This window comes from Bison bison, unplaced genomic scaffold (genome assembly GCF_000754665.1).
Source record: "Bison bison bison isolate TAMUID 2011002044 unplaced genomic scaffold, Bison_UMD1.0 scf7180017864380, whole genome shotgun sequence".
NCBI classification, from domain to species: domain Eukaryota; kingdom Metazoa; phylum Chordata; class Mammalia; order Artiodactyla; family Bovidae; genus Bison; species Bison bison.
In genome coordinates this window covers 5,486,827-5,494,528 of record NW_011494952.1, presented here as the reverse complement: position 1 = coordinate 5,494,528, position 7,702 = coordinate 5,486,827, and the positions used below count along the sequence as shown (strand labels likewise).

At 35.6% G+C, this 7,702-nt stretch overlaps 1 long non-coding RNA gene across 1 annotated transcript; it reads left to right on the top strand.

Annotated features, from left to right (window-relative positions):
* Positions 1-2,814: 2,814 nt before the first annotated feature.
* On the top strand, positions 2,815-6,851 carry LOC105001246. The gene is made up of 2 exons (XR_826840.1): positions 2,815-3,122; positions 5,072-6,851. It is a non-coding gene; the product is annotated as an uncharacterized LOC105001246 (long non-coding RNA).
* Positions 6,852-7,702: the final 851 nt, after the last annotated feature.

Below are 7,702 nucleotides of genomic sequence, written 5' to 3'. Positions count from 1 at the left end.
GGTTTTTCCAGTGGTCATATGGATGTGAGAGTTGGACTGTGAAGAAAGCTGAGCGCTGAAGAATTGATGCTTTTGAACTGTGGTGTTGGAGAAGACTCTCGAGAGTCCCTTGGACTGCAAGGAGATCCAACCAGTCCATTCTAAAGGAGATCAGCCCTGGGATTTCTTTGGAAGGAATGATGCTGAAGCTGAAACTCCAGTACTTTGGCCACCTTATGCGAAGAGCTGACTCATTGGAAAAGACTCTGATGCTGGGAGGGATTGGGGGCAGGAAGAGAAGGGGACGACAGAGGATGAGATGGCTGGATGGCATCACTGACTCAATGGACTTGAGTCTGAGTGAACTCCGGGAGTTGGTGATGGACAGGGAGGCCTGGCGTGCTGCAATTCATGGGGTCGGACACGACTGAGTGACTGAACTGAACTGAACTGATCTATGTCTAACACCACTCCCCTTCCTCCCATAAGTATCTTTCTGATGCTGCTCTGTGCAAAGAAAAGCAAATGCAAATAGGGCCTCTTATATTCTCTCATTTCTTTATCATATGCTAAATGTAGCATATTATACACCTCCAAACTTTGCTGTTTTCACTTAATGGATTATAAAAGTAACTAACACTTATATGGTTCTTCTCTGCTGTGTGCCAGGCCCAGTTCTAAGCATTTGTGCATATTAACTCATTTAATACTCTCACCAACTCTATGAGATAAGTATTATTATTATTTCTGTTTGATAGATGATTATGTCAAGGCACAGAGAGATTAAGTGACTTGCTCAAGATCACACAGATAGAAAGAGGTAGAGACAGGCTTCTGACTTAGTCTGACTCCAGAGTCTGTGCTCTTAACCTCTCTCCAAGCTGCCTTACTCACATATATATATGTATATATAAAAAACTTATATATTGTGCATTATGAATATATAATATAGATCACATATTATAAAAAATCCATTCACTTTCATATAATATGAATTATGTATCTTCTGTATAGTGTTAAATATCTACTATATCAGTATGTAGAGGACTTTCTCACTTCTGAAACATCTATATAATATTCCATTATGTTCATGTCATTATTTAATCAGTCTTTTACTAATGGATATTTTGGTTATTTCTAAATCTTTTGCTATAGTAAGAATAATAATATAGACTAGAATAATATATACTTATATATAACATATCATAATATAATTAAATTATACTTATATTAACATATCAATAGATACTTATATATAACATACCATAATATAATACACCATTGTCATATATAATTATAACAAAATAATAAAATAAATACTATAGTAAATATCAATAATGTCAATAATAATAGTATCAATTAAAAGAGTGTAATAATATATATTTACATTATTCTATTATGATCCTTAATTAAAATATACCATTATACTATAATATATGATTATAATGAATAACATAATAATATAAATGCTAGAATAAGGATTGGGCACATATTAATTTCCTATGTGTGCAGATCTATCTGTGGGATACATTCCCAGAAATGGGATTACTGAATTGAAGGCTATATGCATTTTTTACTTTGCAGCTAGTGCCAGAATGCCTTCCAAGGAACTTGGACCCCTTACCATCCCCACCAGCTATGTGCCAAGTGCCTATTTCACTACGGTGGCACTCAGCGTGCTGTCAATAGACCCACCTTAACCACTGCACCATACTGTCTCCCAAGGACAAATTACTTTGGAAGCTGAGTCCAAGGAAAACTAAGTCACAAACGAAAAGGTCAGAAAGGTTGAGATTGACATATGCACACTGCTATATATAAAATATATATATAATAGATAACTAACGAGAACCTACTGTATAGCACAGTGAATACTTCTCAATATTCTGCAGTGACCTATATGGGAAAAGAATCTTAGAGCGGATACATGTATGTATATAACTGATTCCCTTTGCTGTACAGCAGAAACTAACACACCATTGTTAAACAACTATACTCCAATAAAAATTAAAGAAAAAGAAAAGGTCAGAAAGTTAACCTGAGTCAAATGTCTGACAAGAAGTACTAAAAATAAGAAGCAAAACGGAAGGTATTTGATAATTACACTCATGGGAAGCAGTATAAGGATGTTTATGCCAATAATTGAGTTCCCTTTCTGGACAGCCTAGGTTTCTAAGCTGTTCACTTCCTCTGCAGAGAGAGGAAGGCAATTGAATTCCAGGAAACGCCACTGGATTTGGAACACAGACAGGAAGCATGCTATCCTCTAAGTGACAAGGGAGAGAAACTGCTAGTCCGAGCTTTCAAAAGCCCTCTGAGCTAAGATGAGATAAAACCACGATTTCTGGTTCCAATTCTGGAGACCTGGTTAAGTACAAATTTCTGGGAGCTGATCAAAAAGGAACGGGCAGGACCTAGCTTCTCCCTTGGGCTGCAGATGCCATGGGGGCACAAGATGCGGGTACCGAGGCTTCTAACTAAATGTAATGAGCTGGTGATGCAATCCTGGTGATTTTGGTTTTTTGGTTTTTTTCTTAATTCTTTTGGAGATAGCATTTTTCAGATTTTTAATAGGGAGCATATATTACTTTTACAACCAGGACAAATAAATAAAAGTCATTGAAACTAAACCAGTTCTTTCTTTCTTTCTTTTTCCTCCAAAACAATTCTTTCAAAATAGACGAGCAGCCTCTGCAAGGTCAGATTCAAGGGCCCCAGGAAGTTCCTGGATACCCAAAAGATCTTCCATCAGCCTTGTAGCTCCTTGTAGCAGATGCAGATCCTCTTTAAGATGAACATACCTTCCCTTGTATGTATTTCTAGATTAAAAAAAAAAAAAAGTGGCTCCAGCAATTAACTCCCTACTGGAAATCAGGCGCAGAAGCAGAGGCGCTATGGGCCTGAAGGCGAGGGGGACACAGGGAGCAGCACAGAAATGGATCAAGGTGGCTGCATGAACAGGGGTGAAAAGCAAATGATGAGGCACCAAGGACATTCTTCTCTGACTTCTGCAGATTGTCTGCAGCCAGCCCTATCCATCACAATTGAGAAGACTCCAGAAGAAAACAATCTTCGCCGAGAAAGGATTGGTGAACTACACAATTGGTAGGAAGGGAAATCAATCCAACCTTCATGGAACTTAGGTAAATACAAATGAAGATGCTAACAATGTAATTCTACTTTGGGGGAATTTAGTCTCAGGACATAACTTGAAATATGAAAAAACATTTTTTACTGAACGATAATTGCAGCATTCTTAATAAATCTGAAAAATAAGATATAACTTAAATGTTCAATAATAGGGAAATCGTTATTGTAAATCTGGATACATACACACAATGAAGTATTAAGCAGCCATTAAAAATTTTGAGTTATAATTTAGAATCAGAAGCAATGTGCAAAAGCAATTTATGATTAAAATTATGCAAAAATAAAAATAAGACTATAAAGAAAGATACTAAAATATTAAATATTAGTCTTTGGGTTGTTGGTATTATTAAAAATTTAATATTTTTTTCTTCTAATTTTCTGTGAGAATGAGTAAAAATTAGAAAGATAAATAAAGCATTATTACATTATTAGCAGATGAAAGATTTAGCTTATATTTATGTATAGTACATACATGACTAATTGCACTTCAATGTATGTATATGATTAATATAACTCTGTGTATAAAAGTGGGCTACTTTTCTGCACCACCAGTGAGCCAGTGAAAGCTTGACTCAGAGTTCAGTATATTGTCACTGTAGTCAGTACCAGGTGCTAATAAAATGCTTCACGGGTCTTTTTGGAAGTATTTTAAGTAACTGAAGATTGGTTTTAGTCAGTATAATTTGCATATAAACAATAATAGCGTTAATAAGCCTTTAATTTTTTTTCTTTCCTGATAAGTAGGTTAAACAAACTCCTATAAGTTTTGTTTATGCTGTTAAATTCCTTGGCAAAATATACCCTCCTAGAAAATTCATATATCAATTTCAGACTGGACCATTCCAGTCTTTGTTGGGTAATCAGTTAGGAAGATCTTAAGAGTTCATATATAAGCTTTTTCTAAAGCTTATTCAGCTTGAATCTATTTGGGATGGGGGCAGAGAAATCCATCTCTATAATCTGTATAGCATGCTTGCATTTTAATAGTGTTTGGTACTATTTGCTGATGGTTTTGTGAGTAAGATCTTACTTCCCTTTGTTTCCCTGGAAGGCTAGGATTTGAACTTGGTTGAACTGATTTCAACCAAGAGTCCAATGCAAGGCTGTGCTCTGAGAATTTATTAGCTGGTAAAATGGAGAAAAAAGAGCAGAGGAGGTGCAGAAACATGCTCTAGAATACCACTCACGTATAACGTTAGAGAGGTAACAATTCAGGGTTATTTATTGTGCCCATGCTACTTATCAGGTACTGTTCAGGCACCACAGGAATGCAAAGATGAATAGAAGGAATGCAAAGTCTTGCCCAGTGGTAGTTGTTTATAAATTCATTATGATACCTTATGCAGGTAGCATTAATTAGTAAAGTGAGATAAATATGGGACATTAAGGAGGGGTAAAGACGGTGGCAAGTTGGAGAGGGCTCTCCAGATTTAAAGGCTTTGGTCACATCTCATAATTAGGCTTTATGAATTTCTGTAAGATAAGTTAGCAAAATGTATTTTTATATAAAATATCCAGATTTTTAAAATGTCATCAACTAATTTAAAGCTTTTTAAGAACATTGTGACTTTGGACCAAACAAAAAAAAATTCCACTTGATCATAGTGAGACACATATGTGCAGCTTCTGTCTTTAAGAAACAGTTCTACTGAATGACATAGCACTTAAAAATGTGTCTAATTGCAAAGTCATATGATAATATACTTATCTTGAATTTATTAGAAATACTAAATAAGATATTGGCTATGAACTGGAAAAATGACAGCTCTTAGTTGTTATAAATTAGTGATAAAAATTCATGTGCCAGGGATAGAGGTAATCAGAGGATGGAGTTACAGACTGTTCAGGGAAATGTTGGAGTTTCCTTGAACATTGTCTTATTTTAAAAAGTTTTTATTTTATATTGGAGGATAGTTGATTTACAATGTTGTTTTATTTTCAGGTATATAGCTAAGTGATTTAATTATCCATCTCCATATACCTGGGCTTTCCTGGTGGCTCAGTGGTAAAGAATCTGCCTGTTCTATATAGTAAGTTCTTGTTAATTATCTGTTTTTTATACAGTAGTGTGTATATGTTAATTCCAAACTCCTAATTTATCCTTCCGTGAGCATTGTTTTAATAACAACTTTATTGAGAGACAGTTTATATACCACACAATTCACTCATTTAAACTACACAATTCAATGGCTTTTAGTATACTCATAGAGATATGCAACCATCACTGCAATCAATTTTAGAATCTTTTTGTTACCTTACCCCAAATTCTGTAAATATTAGCAGTTACTTTCTATTTCCCCCAACTCTTCCATCCCTGTTCAGTCACTAATATGCTTTCTATCTCTATAGGTTTGCCTATTCTGACTATTTAATGTAAATGAAATCTTACAGTATTTGTATATGGCTTCTTTTGCTTTGTGTAGTGTTTCCAAGATTCATCCATGTTGTAGCATGTGTTAGTATTTCATTCCTTTTTAGTACCAAGTAATACTCCATTGCATGGGCATTTCCCATTTAGTTGATCTGTTTATCAGCCTATGTAGAAATGGTTTGTTTTCACTTTTTGGCTACCATGAATCAAGCTGCTATAAACATTCAGGTGTGTATACTTGGGAGTGAAATTGTGTGACTACACCTTGCTTTGCAGAGGCAGAGAGAGAATCAGAGGAGGGAGAAAGAACGGGTGAGAATTGGGAGGCTATTTTGCATTTTGACCAAAACCATGGCGATACTAGGTTCAGGTTTTTCCACAAGGAAAAGTGAATTTTTTTTGTTCAACCCAATATAAAATAGAAAGGCATATATAGGAAATTTGGAGTAGTTCTATATGGAGATAAATATAAAGCTAATGAGAAAAGAGGAATTCAGGCCTTGAAAGGGCTTCTTGGTCTGTCCTTTCTTCTGAAGGTACTAGAGAGCCGCTGAACAACTGAAAGCTGAAAAGGGCAAGAACATTCTGGAGGTCACGTGGGGATTGGATTTAGTTTCACAGCTGGGATCCTACCTGGCAGGCAGCTATGGTCATCATGTTGCTCCCTGGAGAGAATTTTGCTCTTCAGAATTATCCACATTAAATATTTGAACTGGCTTCTTACAATCAAAATAATGTAGTATGGATTTGTGATATGTGATATATTCATAATACGGTTAAGGGAGTTTTAAGAAAAGCCATTTTGTTGTCTTGAAAGACACTGCAAAGTTGGGTAAGGCCTGTTTATGTTGGTACCAAAATGTGTTTGGTTTAAGTTTTTGAAAGTGAGTGTGCCAATTTGCTTAGATTATTTTTTTTTCCTACAGTAAGAAATATTCATTTTAGCCAACAAAAAGTATACCAGAATTGTGATTGAAATGGAGAAGATGACTCATGATTTGAACTTGAATATTCTGAAATTAAGATCCCTTCTGCACAGTTCACTCTTAAAAATAGGACATTCAGAGGGTGCTCTTTGTTTATCATGTTGAAGGACAAGAACCAAAATTGAAATGTTGTCTATCAGAATGAATATTTTTCATGTCCCTATGCTGTGGGAATTATTAGACATTATTAAGATGCTATTGTTTGTTTTCTCTTTCAAAACAGCACATATCAGACTATAATTGATTCTGAGTTTTATTTAACATATTTTCCATTCTTTTTCAGTTAAGGACCTTCAAAAATAATATATCTCTGTCCTGATTCCAAATTGAATTCAAGTCTGACTATTAAAACAGCTTGTAGCTGCTTTTTAATTTCCTTATTCACTTGGTAAACACCTGAAGTGGAGCAATATGAAAGAATTTGGAAAAGTTGTATAAAGCCTCCTAGTTTCTGCTTTCTGCATTTAACTTATTGGATTTGATTTCTCCTTTTTGAAACTAAATGCAAGTTGGGGAAGTTTAAAATGCTATCAATAGGTATTAAGTCCACAAATACGTATTGAATACTTATTGTGTGTCAGACACCATGACAGGTTTGGGGGATAAGATGACTAAGATAAAGATCTCTTTAGAGGTGTTTGCAACCTACTGTGAGACATGATAGAGCTACACAAATGGCTCTGCTAGGAGGCAGGAGGGAGTAGGACCCCAGAGTGGTGCAAATGAAGTGCATGGGGTGAGGCCTGTTTTATGGGTGATTTCATAAGGGTTTGATGCAAAGAAATAGAGGAAAACAATAGAATGGGAAAGACTAGAGATCTCTTCAAGAAAATTAGAGATACCAGGGGAACATTTCATGCAAAGATGGGCACAATAAAGAACAGAAATGGGATGGACCTAACAGAAGCAGAAGATATTAAGAAGAGGTGGCAAGAATACACAGAACTATACAAAAAAGATCTTCACAACTCAGATAATTGTTTGGTATGATCACTCACCCAGAGCCAGACATCTTGGAATGCAAAGCCAACTGGGCCTTAGGAAGCATCACTACAAACAAAGCTAGTGGAGGTGATGGAATTCCAGTGGAGCTATTTCAAATCCTAAAAGATGATGCTGTGAACATGCTGCACTCAATATGCCAGCAAATTTGGAAAACTCAGCAGTGGCCACAGGACTGGAAAAGGTCAGTTTTCATTCCAATCCCAAAGAAATA